At 40.5% G+C, this 21,217-nt stretch overlaps 1 pseudogene; it reads right to left on the reverse strand.

Moving 5' to 3' along the window:
• The window catches only part of LOC107775570 (class V chitinase-like), a 35,908-nt pseudogene extending 20,269 nt beyond the window's left edge, over nt 1–15,639 (reverse strand).
• Nucleotides 15,640–21,217: the final 5,578 nt, after the last annotated feature.

Genomic DNA, 21,217 nt, shown 5'->3' on the forward strand with positions numbered 1-21,217 from the left:
TAATACTGATGTTGAAAGTAGTAATTTTAGTATTTTTACTAACAGAATTTTCATTGAAGGCCTTTTCATCAATGAAGCATTCCAAGTAGCAGCGATGATTGAGAAGTTGCCTCCTTTCTAGAAGGACTTCAAAAGCTACTTGAAACACAAACGCAAGGAGATGTCCCTTAAAGATCTCATTGTTCGGTTGAGAATCGAAGAGGACAAGAAAGATGATGAAAAGAGAGGTCGTGGAACCTCAACAATAATGGGCGCAAACATTATTGAGGATACTTCTCAAAATATGAGAAAAAGGAAGCAGACTTTTGGACTGCAAAACAACCCAAGCAAGAAGCGGTTCAACGGAAATTGCTACAACTGGGGAAAGCTGGGCACAAATCTACGAAGTGTCGTGCTCCGAAGAAAGACAAGAAGAAGGGTCAAGCAAACATGGTTGAAAACCATGAAGATGTTGATGACTTGTGTGCTATGCTTTCTGAATGCAACCTGGTGGGAAATCCTAAGGAGTGATGGATTGATTCTGGAGCCATTCGCCATGTTTGTGCAGTTAGGGAAGCCTTTGCAACATATGCTCCTGTTGGACCCGAAGAGACTCTTTCTATGGGAAATGTTGCAACCGCCAAGATTGAAGGATGTGGGAAGATCTTTCTGAAGATGACTTCTGGCAAGGTGGTGACTTTGAACAATGTCCTTCATGTTCCCGAGATTAGGAAGAATTTAGTCTTTGCTGGACTTCTTGTTAAGAATGGTTTTAAGTGTGGTTTTGTTTCCAATAAGGTTGTAATTAGTAAGAACGAAATATTTGTAGGAAAACGTTACCTCACTGAGGGACTTTTCAAGTTGAATGTAATGGTTGTTGAGAATAATAATAAAATTTCAGCTTCTTCTTACTTACTTAAGTCAAATGAATTATGGCATATACGTTTGGGTCATGTCAATTATAAAACCTTGCGGAAAAATGATTAACTTGGAATTATTGCCTAAATTTGAATGAGACAAATCAAAATGTCAAATATGTGTAGAATCAAAGTATGTTAAACATCCTTATAAGTCAGTTGAAAGGAATTCAAGTCCTTTAGACTTAATTCACACAGATATTTGCGACATAAAGTCAATAACCATCTCGCGGTGGAAAGAAGTATTTCATAACTTTTATTGACGATAGTACTCGATATTGCTATGTTTACTTACTTAATAGTAAAGATGAAACAATAGACGCATTCAAGTAATACAAAAATGAAGTTGAAACGCAACTTAACAAGAAAATCAAAATGACAACAAGTGATAGGGGTGGTGAATATAAATCTTCTTTCGAACAAATATATTTAGAAAATGAAATTATTCATCAAATAACGACCCCTTACGCACCCCAATCCAATGGAATTGCGGAAATAAAGAACCGTTCATTAAAGGAGATGATGAACGCATTGTTGATAAGTTCTAGTTTGCCACAGAACTTGTAGGGGCAAGCTGTTCTTACGGCTAACCGGATACTAAATCAAGTACCCCATAGTAAAACACAATCCATTCCATACGAAAAATGGAAAGGAAGGAAGCCCAACTTGAATTATTTTAAAGTGTGGGGGTGTTTGGCAAAAGTGCAAGTTCCTAAACCCAAAAGGGTAAAAATAGGACCGAAAACTGTTGATTGTGTTTTCATAGGATATGCGACCAATAGTAAAGCATATCGATTTCTGGTTCATAAATTAGAAAATCCCGACAGTCATAATAAAACGGTTATAGAATCAGATAATGCTGAGTTCTTTGAAAATATATATCCGTATAAAAAGGAATTGTGAGTCGATTGGTGAAGGATCTAAACGACCTCGGGAAAAAACAAAAAAAAAGTATATTTAATCAGGCAGATCCAAATGTAGTAAATGTCAAAGAATGTCTACTTCATTTGGACCAGATTTTGTGACTTTCTTATTGGAAAATAAGCCTCAAACATTTAAAGAAGTCATGTCTTCGTTGGAATCATTGTTTTGGAAAGAGGCAGTCAATAGTGAAGAGAATCCATATTGAACAACCATACATGGGAATTGGTTGATCTTCCTCCTGGAAATAAACCTTTGGATTCTAAATGGATTTTTAAGAGAAAAATGAAAGATGATGGCACTATTGATAAATTTAAGGCAAGACTTGTAGTCAAATGGTATAGACAACGAGAAGGTCTTGATATGACGACCCAGCTGGTCGTCTTAAGAATTTACACCCCAATCCCCCATTAACTGCTTTCCCCAAGTTTATTTCTGCTATTTTGGTTTGCTGGGATGTTCGGTTTTGAGTTTCAGAGAGTTTTGGGACATTTAGTCCCTAAATGAGAGCTTAAGTTTTGGAAAATTGACCCTAGTCGGAACAGTGTGAAGACATCCTTGGAATGGAAATTCGATGGTTCTGTTAGCTCCGTTGGGTGATTTTGGGCTTAGGGGCGTGTTCGAATTGTGTTTTAGAGGTCCATAGCTAATTTAGGCTTAAAATGCCGAAAGTTGAATTTTTGAAGTTTCCGATCTGATAGTGAGATTTTGATGCGAGGGTCGGAATGGAATTCCGGAAGTTAGAGTAGCTCCATAGTGTTGAATGTGACATGTTTGCAAAATTTCAGGTCATTCGGACGAGGTTTGATAGACTTTTTGATCAAAAGCATATTTTTAGAGTTTTTGGAATTCTTAGGCTTGAATCCGATGAAAAATAGGTGTTTTGATGTTGTTTTGACTGTTCTGAAGATTGGAACAAGTTTGAATGATGTTTTAGGATTGGTTGGCATGTTTGGCTGATGTCCTGGGGGCCTCGAGTGTGTTTCGGATGCTCAACGAGTCATTTTTGGACTTAGAGAATTGCAAAAAAATGGTGCAGCAGTCAGTTCTGGTTTTCTTCTTCGCGTTCGCTAAGAGTAGCTGGGGATGGTGAGGAATTATCGCTTCACATTCATCAAGGAGCTTACATGTTCGCGAGGCTGTGGGACTTTGTGCCTACGCGTTCGCGAAGGCAGTCTCGCGTTCGCGTAGGAGAAGAGAAATGATCATCGCGTTTGCAGCTCAGGCGTCGCGTTCGCGAAGAGGGAGACTGGCTAGTGGAACTTTAGTGCATTGCGTTCGCGACCTTAGCCTCGCATTCACAAAGAAGAACGTGCCTGGGCAGAATGTTTAAGTTCAAAATCGAGGGCTTAGCCATTTTTATCAAAACTTAAGCTTGGGAGCTCGAATTTGAGCGAGATTTTGAGGGATTTTCAGAGATATCGATTGGGTAACGATTATTAACTCCTTTTTGCTTGTAATAAATTAATCCAAACATGAATTCATCATTTAATTTCCGATGGAGATGAAAATTGGGGAAAGGTTGGAAGAAAGTTCTTAGGCCTAGAGTTCGACTTTTGATTAAGCATTTGACCTTAGATTTGGATAATTTTGGTATGCATGAACTCGGGAGCATGTGAGGATTCTGAAAATATAAATTTTACCCGATTTCGAGACGTGAGCCCGAGGGGCGTTCATTTTACCTAATTTCGCGTATTAGCTTCGAATTTCTTTATAGAATAAGTTACTTGAAGTGTTATTTACATTATGCAATTGAATTGAATAGATTTGAGCCATTTGGAGTTGAGTAATTGTGGCAAGAGGGTGGTTTCGGGCTGATTTTGAGCCGGTTCGAGGTATAAATGGCTTGTCTAACCTTGTGTGGGGGACCTTCCCCTTAGGATTGGTATATTTGCTAATTGAAATGCCTTGTACGTAAGGTGACGAATGCGTACTTGTGCTAATTGTTGGAAATCCGGTTTTCTTTAACTAATTACTAGTATGTTTCCTTTCCTGTTTCTATTACTTGCACTATTAAGCTTGTTGTTAGCGCATGAAACCATGTCTAAGTAACTTAATTGCTTTATTTGCTCAACTTACCTTACCTGAATTCTGTGCAGCATGCTAGGCTAGAATCACTTGTTGCCTTAATATGACTTTTTGCCATTTCTGTATATTTTCCTGTTGTTGTTGTATATTTATTTTGGGACTACAGATGTGGGATTCCGGTATCTCCCCCTTGTTTGTTTATTTTGGGACTACGGATGTGGGATTCCAGTAGATCCCCCTGCACAGTTATATAGGACTACGGGAATGCACCTGATAGATTACCCCAGTACTGGTATTTACATTGGGACTATAGAATGGGATTTCGGTAGATCCCCACGCACTATGAGTTGGACTACGGGACAGGATCCCGGGAGATCCATTGGATATGTACATATGAGACTACAGGATGGTATCCTGGGAGATCCCCGATTGTTATTATTTGTGCTGAGCTGTATTTCCTTTCTGTGTTTACCTTGCTTCTGTATAGTTGTTGTTGTCCTGTACATCCTGTGTTATTTTACTGCTATACTTATTTATACTGTTTTGTTCTATACTGTTGATCTATATATTTTATTTAACCTCAGTAGGGCCCTGACCTTCCTCGTCACTACCCGACCGAGGTTAGACTTGGCACTTACTGAGTACCGTTGTGGTGTACGCATGCCTCTTCTGCGCATATTTTTCATGTGCAGATCCAGGTACTACGACTCAGTCCTATCACCCGTGAGGCGAGGCGACTGCTCTAGAGATTTCGAGGTATATCTGCCGCATCCACAGATCGAGGAGTCCCTTTCTATTCTAGCTTTTAAACATTTGCCCTTCTGTATTTCTTTCCCTTGTTAGATATCCTGGAGTTAGACATTGTCGATATCCAAAGGCTTGTGGTTCCGTGAGTTTCCGGGTTTTGGGATAGTGTACTTGATTCTGAGAATGTTGTGTTGTATATGCCGAGTGGCACTTTTAAATATTATTTTATCACTCTTCATTCTGCTTTAATTTATTTTATTCTGCATTTTGGTTATCTTCCGCAATTTAGGCTTACCTAGTCGTAGAGTACTAGGTACCATCACGATGGTTCACGGAAGGCATACCGGGGTCATGACAAGTTGGTATTAGAGCTTTAGGTTCATAAGAGTCACGGATCACAAGCCGGTTTATTAGAGTCTCGTTGATCGGTATGGAGACATCTGTACTTATCTACGAGAGGCTATGTAACTATTAGGAAAATTCCACTTTATTTGATTTCCTTGTCGTGCAATATTTTGACATCACAATTCTAAACTTCTGTCTTCTATTCTCTCACAGATGGTGAGGACACGTGCTACCCGAGATGATCAGGCACCCGCGCCCTCTACTGCTGCCGTTAGAGGTTGGGGCCTAGGTAGAGGCCGAGGACGCACACGTGGTGCAGCCAGAGCACCTACGCGAGCTGTCGCCAAGGTACCACCAGCAGTTTCAGCCGGAGTTCAGTCACCTGACATGCCTACTGCTACCACTACTCCAGCTCTTCAGGAGACTTTGGCACAGTTCGTGAGCATGTACACCACTCTGGCTCAGGCAGGGTTGCTTCCCCTTGTTGAAGCTACATCTTAGGCTAGGGGAGGAGCATAGACTCCCTCCGCCCGCACTCCTGAGTAGTGATTGCTTGTTGAGCAGGTCCCTGAGATTATTCTTGTACCGCATACAGTGCCAATTCAGTCCGAGGACAGGGCAACAGCTTCCGAGGAGGAGCAACTGAGGCTTAAGAGGTTCAAGAGGTACAAGCCTCCTATATTCAACGGTCTAGCATTGGAGGATGCTCTGCGATTTCTAGATGAGAGTTACCGCATTCTCTGACCATGGGTATATTAGGATCGAGCACAGTTTCCTTCACTACTTTCCAGCTTCGAGGAGCCGCCTTTGAGTGGTGGCGCACCTATGAGTTAGATAGTCTGAATGAGGCTGCTTCACTGACTTGGACTCAGTTTTCAGATCTGTTCCTAAGAGAGTATATTCCTCAAAGCCTCAAGGACGCATGACGCGCAGAGTTTGAGCATTTGCGCCAGGGTGCTATGACTGTCTCAGAGTATGCTGTCTGTTATACTAGTTTGGCTAAGCATGCACCAGCCTTGGTTTTCACTGTTCGCGAGAGGGTTCACCGGTTTATTGAGGGCCTTATTCCCAGCATCGGGTCTAGCATGGCTCGTGAGTTGGAGATGGATATTTCTTATCAGCAGGTGGTGAGCATTGCTAGGAGGATTGAGGGTATGCATTCTAGGGAGAGAGAGGAGAGGGAGGCCAAGATGTCTCGAGAGTCGAGCCATTTCTCTGGTGCCCGTGCCCCAGCAGCAGGTTGTCATGGTAGAGATTATATAAGTCGCCCTATTCATTCAGCTCTTCTAGCAGCCAGTGGTATCCCAGCTTCTTCTAGGCCTCAGGAGCCTTATTATGCACCACTGGTATCTAGCGCGCCTCCTGTGCGGGGTGCTTTCATAGGTCAGTCCAGCAGACCTGGCCCGAGCCAGCCACAGCCACCACGTCCTCCCAGAGCTTGTTTTGAGTGTGGTGACACATGTCATATGGTGAGGGATTGCCCTAGACTTGGGAGGGGTGCACCTCCATAGACTTCTCAGCCACATCGTGCCCCGCAAAGTTCTCACGCTATGGTTACGGCTCCAGTTGCTACCCCACCTGCTCAGCCAGCTAGAGGTGGAGGTCGGGGAGGTATAGGTTGCCCTAGAGGGGGAGGCCAGGCCAGATACTATGCCCTTCCTGCCTGTACCGAGGTTGTTGCCTCTGATTCTATCATCACAAGTATTATATTAGTTTGTCACAGAGATGCATCAGTTCTATTCGATCTAAGCTCCACTTACTCTTATGTGTCTTCTTATTTTGCTCCACATTTGGGTATATCTTGGGATTCTTTGAGTTCTAATATTTATGTTTCTACTCCTGTGGGAGATTCTCTTGTTGTAGACCGTATCTATCAGTCGTGTTTGGTTACTCTTAGTGGTTTTGAGACCAGAGCCAATTTATTGTTGCTCAGCATGGTAGATTTTGATATGATCTTGGGCATGGACTGGTTATCGCCCCATTATGCTATTCTTGATTGTCACGCCAAAAACCATGACGCTGGCTATGCCAGGTGTACCGCGTGTTGAGTGGAGGGGTACTTTAGGCCATACTCTTAGTAGAGTTATTTCTTTTCTTAAAGCTCAGCGTATGGTTGAGAAGGGGTATGGCGCATATTTAGCTTATGTGAGAGATGTTAATATTGATACCCCTTCAGTTGATTCAGTTCCAGTAGTATGGGATTTTCCCGATGTGTTTCCAGCTGATCTTCCAAGCAAGCCTTCTGATAGAGATATTGATTTTTCCATTGATGCGTTGTCGGGCACTCAACCTATTTCTATTCCTCCGTATTGTATGACTCCTTCTGAGTTGAAGGAGTTGAAGGATCAGTTACAGGAATTGCTTGACAAGGGTTTTGTTCGGTCTAGTGTATTACCTTGGGGTGCTCCAGTCTTGTTTGTGAAGAATGAGGATGGCTCTATGCGTATGTGTATTGATTATTGCTAGTTGAACAAAGTGACAGTTAAGAACCGTTATCCTTTGCCTCATCTTGATGATCTATTTGACCAGCTTCAGGGCGCACGGGTGTTTTCTAAGATTGCTTTGCGCTCAGGTTACCATGAGTTGAAGATTCGGGAGCCAGATATCCCGAAGACTGCTTTTAGGACTCGGTATGGTCATTACGAGTTCCTTGTCATGTCATTTGGGCTGACCAATGACCCGACAGCCTTTATGCATTTGATGCATAGTGTATTTCGGCCATATCTCGACTCATTCGTCATTATCTTTATTGATGATATTCTGGTGTATTCCCAGAGTCGTGAAGATCATGAGCAACACCTGAGGACGGTGCTTCAGACCTTTAGAGAAAAGAAGTTATATGCTAAGTTCTCGAAATGTGAGTTTTGGTTGGATTTAGTGGCATTCTTTGGCCACGTGGTATCGAGTGAGGGTATTTAGGTGGATCCGAAGAAGATAAAGGCCGTGCAGAGTTGGCCCAGACCATCCTCAGCTACCGAGATCTGCAGTTTCCTTGGCTTGGTGGGTTACTATCGTCGTTTTGTGGAGGGGTTTTCATCGATTGCAACCCCTATGACCAGGTTAACCTAGAAGGGTGCTCCGTTTTAGTGGACGGAGGAGTGTGAGGCGAGCTTTTAGAAGCTCAAGACAACTTTGACTACAGCCCCAATTTTGATATTTCCTACAGGTTCGGGGTCTTATATGGTCTATTGTGATGCTTTGAGGATTGGCCTCAGAGCGATGTTGATGCAGGACGGTAGGGCGATTGCCTACGCGTCCAGACAGTTGAATATATATGAGAAGAACTACCATGTTCACGACCTTGAGTTAGCTGCCATTGTTCACACCCTGAAGATTTGGCGCCATTATTTATACGGGGTTCCCTGTGAGATTTATACTGACCATCGGAGCTTGCAGTACTTGTTCAAGCAAAAATATCTAAATTTGCGCCAGAGGAGGTGGTTAGAGTTGTTGAAGGACTATGACATCACTGTTTCGTATCACCCAGGCAAGGCCAATGTGGTGGCCAATGGTTTGAGTCACCGGGTAGAGAGTTTGGGGAGTTTGGCTTATTTACCAGCATCGGAGAGGCTTATGGCGATGGATATTCAGGCATTAGCCAGCCAGTTTTTGAGATTGGATCTTTCGGAGCCTAGTCGGGTTCTAGCTTGCGTGGTTTCTCGGTCTTCCTTATTTGATCGTATCAGGTAGCGGCAGTATGATGACCCTCATTTGCTTGTCCTCAATGACAAGGTTCATTATGGTGATGCCAGAGATGTGACTATTGGTGATGATGGGGTATTGAGGATGCAGGGTCGGATTTATGTACCCAATGTTGATGGACTTCGCGAATTGATTCTAGAGGAGTCCCATAGATTGCGGTATTCCATTCATCCGAGTGACGCGAAGATGTATCAGGATTTGAGGCAACACCACTGGTAGAGATGGATGAAGAAAGATATAGTTGGATTCGTAGCTCGGTGTCTCAACTGTCAGCAGGTGAAGTATGAGCACCAGAAACCGGGTGGGTTACTTCAGCAGATAGAGATTCCGGAGTGAAAGTGAGAGAGGATCACCATGGACTTTGTATTTAGGCTCCCACGGACTTTGAGAAAGTTCGATGCTATTTGGGTGATTGTGGATCGGCTGACCAAGTCCGCTCATTTCATTCCTGTGTGTACTACTTATTCCTCGGAGCGGTTGGCGGAGATCTATATCCGGGAGATTGTTCGACTGCATGGTATTCCGGTTTCCATCATTTCAGATAGAGGTACTCAGTTCACATCACAGTTCTGGAGAGCCGTTCAGCATGAGTTGGGTACTCGAGTGGAGTTAGTATAGCATTTCACCCTCAGAAGGATGGACAGTCCAAGCACACTATTCAGATTCTTGAGGATATGCTCCGTTCGTGTGTGATTGAGTTTGGAGGATCTTGGGATCAGTTTTTGCCATTGGCAGAGTTTACTTACAACAACAGCTATCAGTCCAGCATTTAGATGGCACCGTATGAGTATGGGAGACGGTGTAGATCCCCAGTGGGTTGGTTTGAGCTGGGTGAGGCTAGATTGTTGGGCACAGACCTGGTTCAGGATGCTTTGGAGAAGGTTAAGGTGATTCAACACGGAAGTTTCATGATGTTTCCTATATGGTTGGAGAGCAGGTTTTGCTTTGGGTTTCACCTATGAAGGGCGTTATGAGATTCAGGAAGAAAGGAAAGTTGAGTCCGAGATTTATTGTCCCTTTTGAGATATTGAGGCGTGTTGGGGAGGTTGCTTATGAGCTTGCCTTACCTCCTAGCTTGGCCGGAGTTCATCCGGTATTTCATGTTTCGATGCTCTGGAGGTATCACGGTGATCCTTCGCACGTGTTGGATTTTAGTTCAGTCTAGTTGGACAAGGATCTATCCTATGTTGAGGAGCTAGTGGCAATATTGGACAGGCAGATTAGGAAGCTGATGTCAAAGAATATTGCATCAGTAAAGGTTCAGTGGCGAGACTAGCCGGTTGAGGAGGCGACCTGGGAGATCGAGTAGGATATACGCAGTCATTACCCTTATCTTTTCACTACTTCATGTATATCTTTATGCTCGTTCGAGGACGAATGAATGTTGAAGTGTAGGAGGATGTGACGACCCGGCTGGTTGTCATAAGAATTTATGCCCCGATCCCCTATTAACTGCTTTCCCCAAGTTTATTTCTGCTATTTTGGTTTGCCAGGATGTTCGGTTTTGAGTTTCGGAGAGTTTTGGGACACTTAGTCCCTAAATGAGAGCTTAAGTGTTGGAAAGTTGACCATAGTCGGAACAGTATTAAGACAGTCTCGGAATGGAAATCTGATGGTTTCGTTAGCTCCGTTGGGTAATTTTGGGTTTAGGGGCGTGTTCGAATTGTGTTTTGGAGGTTCGTAGCTAATTTAGGCTTGAAATGCCGAAAGTTGAATTTTTGAAGTTTCTGATCCAATAGAAAAATTTTGATCCGAGGGTCGGAATGGAATTCTGGAAGTTGGAGTAGCTCCGTAGTGTTGAAAGTGACGTGTGTGCAAAATTTCAGGTCATTCGGACAAGTTTTGATAGACTTTTTGATCGAAAGCGTATTTTTAGAGTTTTTGGAATTCTTAGGCAGAATGTTTAAGTTCAAAATCGAGGGTTTAGCCATTTTTATCAAAACTTAAGCTTGGAAACTCGGATTTGAGCGAGACTTTGAGGAATTTCCAGAGATATCGATTGGGTAACAATTCTTAACTCCTTTTTACTTGTAACCCATTAATCCAAATATGAATTCATCATTTAATTTCGGATTGGAGATGAAAATTGGGGAAACGTTGGAAGAAAGTTCTTAGGCTAGCATTCGACTTTTGATTAGGAATTTGACCTTAGATTTGGATAAGTTTGGTATGCATGAACTCAGGAGATGTGAGGATTCAGAAAATATAATTTTTACCCGATTCCGAGACGTGGGCCCGAGGGGCGTTTTGGTCATTTTACCTAATTTCGTGTATTAGCTTAGAATTTCTTTGTATAATTAATTACTTGAAGTGTTATTTACATTATGCAATTGAGTTGAATAGATTTGGGTCATTTGGAGTCGAGTACTCGCGGCAAGAGCGTGGTTTCAGGTTGATTTTGAGCCGGTTTGAGGTAAGTGGCTTGTACCTTGTGTGGGGGACCTTCCCCTTAGGATTGGTATATTTGGTAATTGAAATACCTAGTACGTGAGGTGACAAGTGCGTACTTGTGCTAATTGTTAGAAATCTGGTTTTCTTTAAGTAATTACTAGTTTGTTTCCTTTCTTGTTTCTATTACTTGCACTATTAAGCCTATTGTTAGCGTAGGAAAGCATGTCTAAGTGACTTAATTGCTTTATTTGCTCAACCTGCCTTGCCTGAAATCTATGTAGCATGCTAGACTAGAATCACTTGTTGCCTTAATATGAACTTTTTCCATTTCTGTATATTTTCCTGTTGCTGTTGTGTATTTATTTTGGGACTACGGATGTGGGATTCCGGTAGCTCCCCCTTATTTGTTTATTTTGGGACTAAGGATGTGGGATTTCGGTAGATCCCCCTACACAGTTATATGGAACTACGGGAATGCACCCGGTAGATTCCCCCAATACTGAGTATTTACATTTGGGACTATAGAACGATATTCCAGTAGATTGCCGCGCACTATAAGTTGGATTATGGGACGGGATCCCGAGAGATCCATTGGATATGTACATATGGGACTATAGGACGATATCCTGGGAGATCCCCGATTATTATTATTTGTGCTGAGCTGTATTTTCTTTCCGTGTTTACCTTGCTTCTGTATAGTTGTTGATGTCTTGTACATCCTGTATTATTTTACTGTTGTACTTATTTATATTGTTCTGTTCTATACTATTGATCTTTATATTTTATTTAACCTCAGTAGGGCCTTGACCTTCCTCGTCACTACCCGACCGATGTTAGGCTTGGTACTTACTGAGTACCACTGTGGTGTACTCATGTCCCTTTTGCACATGTTTTTCATGTGCAGATCCAGGTACTGCAACTCAGTCCTGTCACCCCTGAGGCGAGGCGAGGCGACTGCTCTAGAGACTTTGAGGTGCATCTGCCGCATCCGCAGACCGAGGAGTCCCTTTCTATTCTAGCTTTTAAACATTTGCCCTTCTGTATTTCTTTCCCTTGTTAGATATCCTGGAGTTAGGCATTGTAGATATCCAAAGGCTTGTGGTTCCGTGAGTTTCCGGGTTTTGGGGATAGTGTTCTAAGAATGTTGTGTTGTATATGTCGAGCGCCACTTTTAAACACTATTTTATCACTCTTCATTCTACTTTAATTTGTTTTATTCCGCATTTTGGTTATCTTCCGCAATTTAGGCTTACCTAGTCGTATAGGACTAGGTGCCATCATGATGGTTCACAGAGGGCGAATTGGGGTCGTGACACTCGACTGTTTTGATACATATTCTCCAGTTAAAAGAATTACGTCCATACGGATGTTAGTAGCATTAGTTGCAGTGTATGGTCTTGAAATTCATCAAATGGACGTTAAGACGACCTTCTTGAATGGAGATTTGGAGGAAGAAATCTACATGGAACAACCTGAAGGGTTTGTGGTTCCAGGTAAATAAAAGAAGGTCTGCAGACTTGTTAAGTCCCTTTACGGACTAAAATAAGCACCTAAACAATGGCATATGAAACTTGACCAAACAATATTGTCAAATGGTTTTAAGATAAATGAATGTGATAAATATGTGTACATTGAAAATGTTCCAAATCACATAATCATTGTTTGCTTATATGTGGACGATATGCTGATAATGAGTAATGACATTGCCAACATAAATGCTACTAAGCGTATGTTAACTAGCAAGCTTGATATGAAGGACTTGGGAGTTGCTGATTTAATGCTGGGGATTAAGATCTATAAGACTCTTCAAGGTCTGGCATTGTCATAATCTCATTATATTAAGGCAGTACTTAAAAAATTCAAGCACTTAGGGTTTAAAGTTGCAAAGATTCCAATTGACATGAATCTTGCATTAACAAACAAAGGCCAAAGCATATCACAATTGGATTATGCTCGTGTGTTGGGATGCTTAATGTACATCATGAATTATACAAGACCAGATATAGCTTGTGCTATAAGTAAATTGAGTCGATACACGAGCAATCCAGGTCAATCTCATTGGATGTCAATTAAACGAGTTTTGGGATATTTAGAACATACTCAGGGCTTTGCTTTGCACTACAGTAAATATCTTGCGGTGATTGAGGGATACTGTGATGTAAATCGAATCACCGGTTCAACTGATTCTAAGTCCACAAGTGGATAAGTATTCACTATTGGTGGAGGAACGGTATCCTGGAAGTCGTCCAAACAAACTAGTATTGCCCACTCTACAATGGAGGCTGAATTCATAGCCTTAGATAAAGCCGGTGAAGAAGCTGAATGGCTCCGGAATTTCTTGGAAGACATTTCATTTTGGCCCAAACCGTTGGCACCAATATGCATACATTGTGATAGTCAAGCAGCAATTGGAAGGGTTGGGAGCATTATGTATAACGGTAAATCTCGTCATATACGACGAAGACATAAAACCGTTAGGTAATTGCTTTCTAGAGGAATTATCACGATTGACTATGTAAAGTCAAATGATAATGTGTCCGATCCACTTACAAAAGGCCTAACTAGAGAGGTAGTTGAGAAATTATCAAGGGGAATAAGATTATGGCCGAGAACACGTCATTGTGGCGGTAGCTCTATCTAAAACACTGGGGATCCCAAGATCTAGGTTCAAGGAGATCAAATAAAGTCATAAATGACGGTTTAACATTATCAACTAAAATTTTGATCCATTCTCGTGATGAGACAATGTTCATTACCAAGGATAAAGCATTAAGGTTTTTTAATAATTTCTAAATTTGATACGGGGTATATCAAATAGTGTATCTACTGGATAACACATTTAAGAATCATCTATATAAGTGTGGAGTATTAGCCGCTTCAAGGAGAATTTGTAAGGCCAGTTCTCTATGTACTTATGACACCAGGTGGTGTTCATGGCTGAAACAAACACAAAATAAGAACCAAATATGGTTAAGGGTTGGTTGTGTGACTTATGGTTGTCTAGGTATACACCAAAGTTCGATGGTTCAAAGATATCAAATCTACTGATTGACCGAGTATATCCGACATAAGTTCACTACAAAAAGTTCAAAGGGAGACCTACTTATCCAGATGCAATTAATCCTTGCTTGCGAATCACACAATTTTTCATGCATATTTCTGTGATATAGCCATTCCCCATTCATGTGGGGGATTGTTGGGGTTTTAAGTATATTAATGCTTAAAAGAGGATGAATGGGAATTGGAGGAAAAATGAAATATTGGAGTTTCATTTGAGATTCCTTCCTTGATAAAGGAACATTGTCCCATATTGGAAGACGAAGAGGTTTTTAATGGGTATATAAATAATTGCTCTTCTTCTAGCTCTTAAAGAGTCGAGAAGAAGGAAAGCCTCGCACCGTCGTCGCCCGCTCGCTCGCTCGGCTTCGGCTTCGGATTCGGTCAAATGATCGATTAATTGATTAATTGTTTGGACCAAGTTTGTTTGCTAATAGTAAATATTAACAGAAATATTATTAAATATCCGTTTTAATGAAAAAATATTAATATTAATATTAATATTAAATCCAAGAATATTAATATTAAAATCCAACTGTTCCATTTTTTCGTTTTCTGTTTTGGTAACAGAAAATTAACTACCCTTTTCAATTTTCTCTATTTATTTTCCCTCTTTATTGTTAAATAAATAGTCATTTATGTTATGACATTTATGTTGTGTCCGTTTTGCATAAACAACCATTCTGAAGAGTTGCACCTCTTCAGATTTCATCCCAACATTGACTATAAATACAAGTCCATTCTCTCAGATTTTCCATACGATTTTCTGAGTTTCTCATCCTTCTTCTGCATTGTTTTAACTTCAAAGAAAATAACAGTAAGTGTGATTTGCTACCGAACTTTATGTTCGCTGAAACACTGGGGTTTGAAGTACCACTACACCAGTGTGTAATTCATTCTATCCTTGGAGGAAATGATGCATAACCTTGGGTACTAGGAGGGGATTAAATTCTTTAAGGAAACACTGTGAATTCAGTTGGCTCGGATTAACTTTTGTTTCATTTATATTTCTGTTTATGTTATTTTATTTTCTCCAGAATTATTTTATAAATATAGTTTACTAACAATTCCATCACTTCCACTAACATGGTTCACAGGATCATATAATTATGCATGTGAATTGATTTGTGATGGTGACCAATTTGGTCCATATAAATCATAGGCCATAACGTTAATCCAGTCTAAGTTTCTAGCCACTGATTCAACTGGGTAGTTCAATCATTCGAGGTGAGTAGGAAACCGTCGCCGTGAGAAGTAGTGTCGCCTTGCCGGAATTTCTCGCCTCCATGTTGATAGCGGTGCGCCACTCGTTTAAGAGAGTACCTGTTTGATTGAGATATAATTAAGTAAATAAAAGTGTACTCTTCAACAGTTTTATATATATATATATATATATATATATATATATATATATATATATATATATATATATATATATATATATATATATATATATATATATATATATAAAAAGAGAGAGATTATATTTGTCTAAGATATATTTAGATTATGTATAAGATTCATTAAACTACTTCTCTTAATTACTTTCCATTTGCTTCTATTGAACTAGCCGGCTGTAAGCCAAAGCTAGTTATTGCACTACACTGCTCTATACTTTGTGTCTTCTCTCCTTAACTGGTATGTTCTGATTTAATTACAAGTTCAAAACTCTATGTGCCCTCGTACTGCATTAGTTTACTAATTCATGTCTATCACTTGGCTTTTTGACATGTAACTAGCATGCTTAAATCCTGGTTACAATTAGCATATATAAGTACTACCTATTCAACTTATGATTAACATGTCTGATGACTTGTCTATTGCTTTCTCTAGCATGTCTCAATTTGACTCTACTCTATGTATGATTGTCTGTCTGTTGGTTTACCCAATTCCTGATAGTAATCTACTTTGCTAGGTTACTTACTACTCCCTAAGTATTTCTGACACTATGTTTAATTCTGCATAGTATAACTATGTTCTCACTGTTTGTTCTATGACTGTGTAATTGACTCCTAAATCTTATAAAGAACTCTGAAAAGGAAACTTATGAGCTCTTGCTGTTACATTAATATGTTCTATGTGTCCCCAATTCCCATACTCCCTGAGTGAAATTTGTGTCTGAATGGTGTTGTTTAAATCGTTTGCTGATTTCTCATAAGTTCACTGTTTCTTTCAAAACTGTCTTATTACTAATCAATTCCTATTTTTATAAAACTTCTTTACTTAATTAAGCCCTTTTCAACACTTTCATTTCATATCAAAACCATTTCAAAAGTAGGTCAAGTACTCTCACATTACTCCTAGAGTATTAGGTTCTGCCCCTGTGGCATGTGTACTGCCTTGAGATCCTTGAGATCTCTCTGAACTCTGGCATGTCAGAGCTGGCCCTTCCACACTGTACTTAAATTAGTTATTGTTGAGAAAAGGTCTAGGTGTGAGCACTGCCCAGGATCCTTGAGGTCCTTAGGGAACTCTGACATATCTAGACATGACATTGTCTATGGAACTTTGGCATTTGAGGCTATTGGAGGCTTGGGAAATCATTTGGGACTGCTTCAGGCTCCTTATAGTTAACTTCTTCTTTTCCTTTACTTGTTTATGTAATTTATTTAGCCGGACTGTAATAATTATTTGCAAACAACATTAGGGTGATTAGTGAAAAGGGGTGGGTAGTTATATCTGTTGGGTAATTCAGGTAGAATACATGCCTATAGGATTGTGTTAATGCACTTTCTATGTTTTCACAATATTAGAAATCATGTCTATAGGATTTAAATGACTTTATAATTAGAAATCATACCTATAGGATTTAAATGGCTTTATAATTAGAAATCATGCCTATAGGATCTAAATGGCTTTATAATTAGATATCATGCCTATAGAGTGTAAAAGGATTTAGTTCAATTTCTGCTACTGCATGTATTTACATTCGTCTCACTAGAAATCATGCCTATAAGTTTGCAAACCAGCTCTTAACAATTAGATACCATGCCTATAGGAATTAAAATTAGAAATCCTGCCTATAGAGCTTAAAATCAATTTAGTTAAACAAATCTGTTTAATCCATGTTAGTTCCTTTTGAACTGGTTTAATCAACTGTCCGCTTCTTTAAATAAGTTTTCAAATACTGCCTTAATTTACTACCACTAGAAAGCATGCCTATCGTATCTCAAGTGCACGTTTAAAATTCTACACTATTTTATTGCATCAATGTAGATATCATGCTCTTAGGACCTCACTATTCTGTGTTTAGGCAAGCCTATAGGGCGATTTAAATTCTGCAACTCTGAAACTATGCTTTGGTTATTTAAAACTGTCCAGATTCAATAGGTGTAAATCAGTAGGCAAGCAAAATAGTATCTTTTACACTTTGTCCTAAGTCAATACTGCATAATCCTTGCTCACCTAGATATCATGTTCTAGGATTTTTCTCCTAAATACCTGACTGTTGTTTGAAGACGTGCATTTACTTGTTCTATTTGTAGAGGTGACTGTGAGCCTATAATCTATTATCTTTAAATGCAATCCTACTTGTTCTTGATTGACGCCTAGACTTTTATCCTTTAAAACCTTAGAAAGGTCTAGAACTTTCCAAAAGTATAGGCCCTAAAATACCTCCAGGACCATAAGAAAGGGACGGGTACTGCACGCATAGGACATTTTCAAGGTTGCTAGAACGCTTTAGGCTATGACCAATGGGAGGGAATTGGGTAGAAAAGGATATGATGACTATGTGCTAATGTCACGTGTAGCCCCTCATTGAGGAGTGTTTACCAGGCATTGTATGGGGTGATCCTATGGGCTAACCAACCTAGGACCCCTCTTTCCCGATTCCCGATGTTTAAACCTTACTCTTTATATGCAACTTGTTCAAATTCTTTGAGTCATACAATGTCCAACATGCTTTTATTTGCAGTTATGTGTTTCAACTACTTATTTGTTAAAGGACTACTTCATAAGTATAAGTTCGGCCAGGACCCACCGTTGTGGACCGAGAGGGGTGCCTAAAACCTTCCCCTCAAGGTTATTTTGAGCCCTTACCCTATATCTCTGGTAATGCAAACTAGTCTAAGAATTAATCACTCTAGGTGCCCTAACTTACCATAATCCGTTAGGTCGCGACTCTTCAAATATCCAAATCCCAAAAGGAAATGAGTTATTACCCCCATGAACGTCGGAACCCGGACTTTCTCCGCGGAGGAAAAAAGGGGGCGCGACAGCATGGCGACTCTACTGGGGATACCTTTAGGCTCTTACCATAATGAACTTATCTTTTGTGAATTAGTCCAAGCATGTTTTATCCCATACCTTTTCCCCTTATTTGGATCTAACTGTCTATTTTCTTTTAAGCATTTATGACTCTTTTATTCCTGAAACTGACTTGTCTCTTTGTTTTCTTTTTCCGTAACTGTCTTTCAGTTATTTAAATACTGTATTTATTTTTTCCTACGTGCAAATACTTGACTACATGCTATTTATTGCTGCATAAATCATGTTCCACATCATATTCCACTCGTGCGTATTAAATCCTATAACAATGCTTGATGAGTGGTTGCGCTCTTCCTATTTGTTACCCTTAAATTTGGAAAGGCTTATTTGCGGTAAAACCAGTCGATCAGCGATGCAGTCGACGGTTCCGTGCCTTTCCCCCTCAAGTTGTCCGCTTGAGGGTACCAGTCTAAACCCTCATAGTAACCTTACTATGATCAAAATTGTGTATGTATCATGGTCAAACCTAGTCGGATCAATTATGTTGTCCACATAATGATTCTTTAAGATGAGCCTTATCCAAAGTCCACCAGGGTTTCCATAATCCCAACGGATACAACCACATTCTATGAAATAATTTGGAGAACTAAATGTCAATATGCTAATCATAAATGTATAAATAGTCGAGTCTGGTAGGGAGAAGGGCCTAACTCTCTTTGTTTTACAAAAAATAAGGAATGAGGTCCCCAGCTTCGGTATGGTTAGAACACCCTCACTCTTGTTAGACTGGTGGAGGAATCTTCCATCAAGTGACCAAATCAATGAATGGAAAGAGAAGGCCGTCAAATCTAGCGAAAAGCTGGAATATCTGGAATACATTCTGCTGGAATTGGAAGAAAAAGTGAGGAAAAGAGTCACCGACTGCAAGAACGCTGAGGGAAACGAAGGAGGACATTTGGCAAAGGCGTTCTTACTGATGAACCTACGCGAACTAGAGAATTTGATCGACAAGAGCATTCAGCCCGAGGAAGGTCCTTCCGAGACCAAATAGATTAGATTTATTTGCTTTCCTAAAATGTAATAAGGCCAAGTGCCAGTAGTGACTTATTTTTCTATTATCTCAGTGTCGTTTAGCATTCGTCTATTTTTACATTATGAAATGAAGCATTTATTGGCATCTAAAGTTCTCCAAATCTATTTGTCACTAGGCCTACCTCGGGCACAATGAGGCTCCCAAATTAGGACACGAATTTACATTTCTGCAATATGTGTTTAAATACTGCAAACATTTCAGAATCCTCACTAGCTTGTTACTTTTTTTGTTTTTCCTTATTTTGATTATTCCCATCCCTTTAGGTTGGTGCACTCATACTGGCCTCATCAGTGTATCATACCATATCTTGAGGCCCTCCACCTCCTCCTCCTCCAAGCAACACAAAAGGTAGAGGAAAAGAAAAAATGGACGACTTAAGTGGTATCCAAAAGGAGAATATTGAGAACACAGAAACCTCAGATGGTCGTAGTACTCCGGCCCCAAATGATCTAGTCATGTGACTGGAACAAAAAATACTGGAACTGCAAGGAGAACTTGAGCAGGTTCGCAACTTGGCAAACTTGTCACTCGCCCTAAATGTCCCCGACATCCACCAACAAAACACAAAGAACCTAGCATCTCCCCAAAACACACAAAACCAACATCCACAAAATCCTCCCGCGCCGAATGAATACGCAACTCCACCCCAAAATCTCAATCCACTGCCAATACCAACTCCGCCATAACATGCTCATCAACCAATTTAGTACCCACCAGCCACCGCTTACCACACTCCCCAAAACACACCACAACCCATTCCCGATCCCCAAAACTCCAACAATGACCATCATTACACCCAAGTCCCTGGCACCCATCAAAGCAACCCTATATATGTGGAAACTGTACCTCAATCTATCCAACCAATCTCCTATACACCAGAATCCTACGAGAAGGACTTACTCATTCAAAACATGGCTGAGGAACTCAAGAAATTGACAAGCTGCGTTCAAGGCGGTAAAGGAATAGAAGGGTTGAACTAAGAATACCTATGCATACAGCCAGACGTAGAACTGCCAGAGGGATACAAACCTCCCAAATTTGAGATGTTTGACGGCACAGGTGATCCCAGAGTCCATCTGAGGACCTATTGCGACAAACTCGTCGGGGTCGGGAAAGACGAAAAGATCCAAATGAAACTCTTTATGAGGAGTCTTACTGGGGATGCTTTGTCCTAGTACATCAACCATGATCCCAAGAAATGGTCCAATTGGGTAAGTATGGTGTCGAATTTGATGGACCGGTTCAGGTTCAGTATAGAGAACACACCGGATGTTTTCTACATTTAGAATCTTAAGAAGAAACCTACTGAGACTTCCCATGGATATGCTACTCGTTGGAGGTCGAAAACGGCCAAGGTCAGGCCATCTTTGGATGAGGAAAAAATGAACAAGTTCTTTGTCAGAGCACATGATCCGCAATATGATGAAAGGTTCATAGTTATTGAAAATCATAAATTCTCTGATATCATCAAACTTGGAGAAAGAATCAAAGAAGTAATCAAGAGCGTGATGGTAACGAATTTTGAGGCACTACAGGCCACAAATAAGGCAATACAATTAGGTGGCATATCAAAGAAGAGAGATGTTGGGGGTAGTAATGGTGGCCCAGGGCCCAAAATCTCTACTTATCTATCAAACGCCTCCACCCACATACCAAGCACCACCGAATGGTGACCATCTGAACAAAATGCCAACTCAGATATCTATCCTGTCATTGTTGAACAATTCAGAGGCGCATAAGAATGCTTTAATGAAAGTGCTGAGCAAAGCTTATGTACCCAATAACATCACAGGTGGAGAAATGGCCAATATGGTAGGGCAAGTATTAG

The sequence above is a fragment of the Nicotiana tabacum genome, chromosome 9 (assembly GCF_000715075.1).
Source record: "Nicotiana tabacum cultivar K326 chromosome 9, ASM71507v2, whole genome shotgun sequence".
In the NCBI taxonomy this organism is placed as follows: Eukaryota; Viridiplantae; Streptophyta; class Magnoliopsida; order Solanales; family Solanaceae; genus Nicotiana; species Nicotiana tabacum.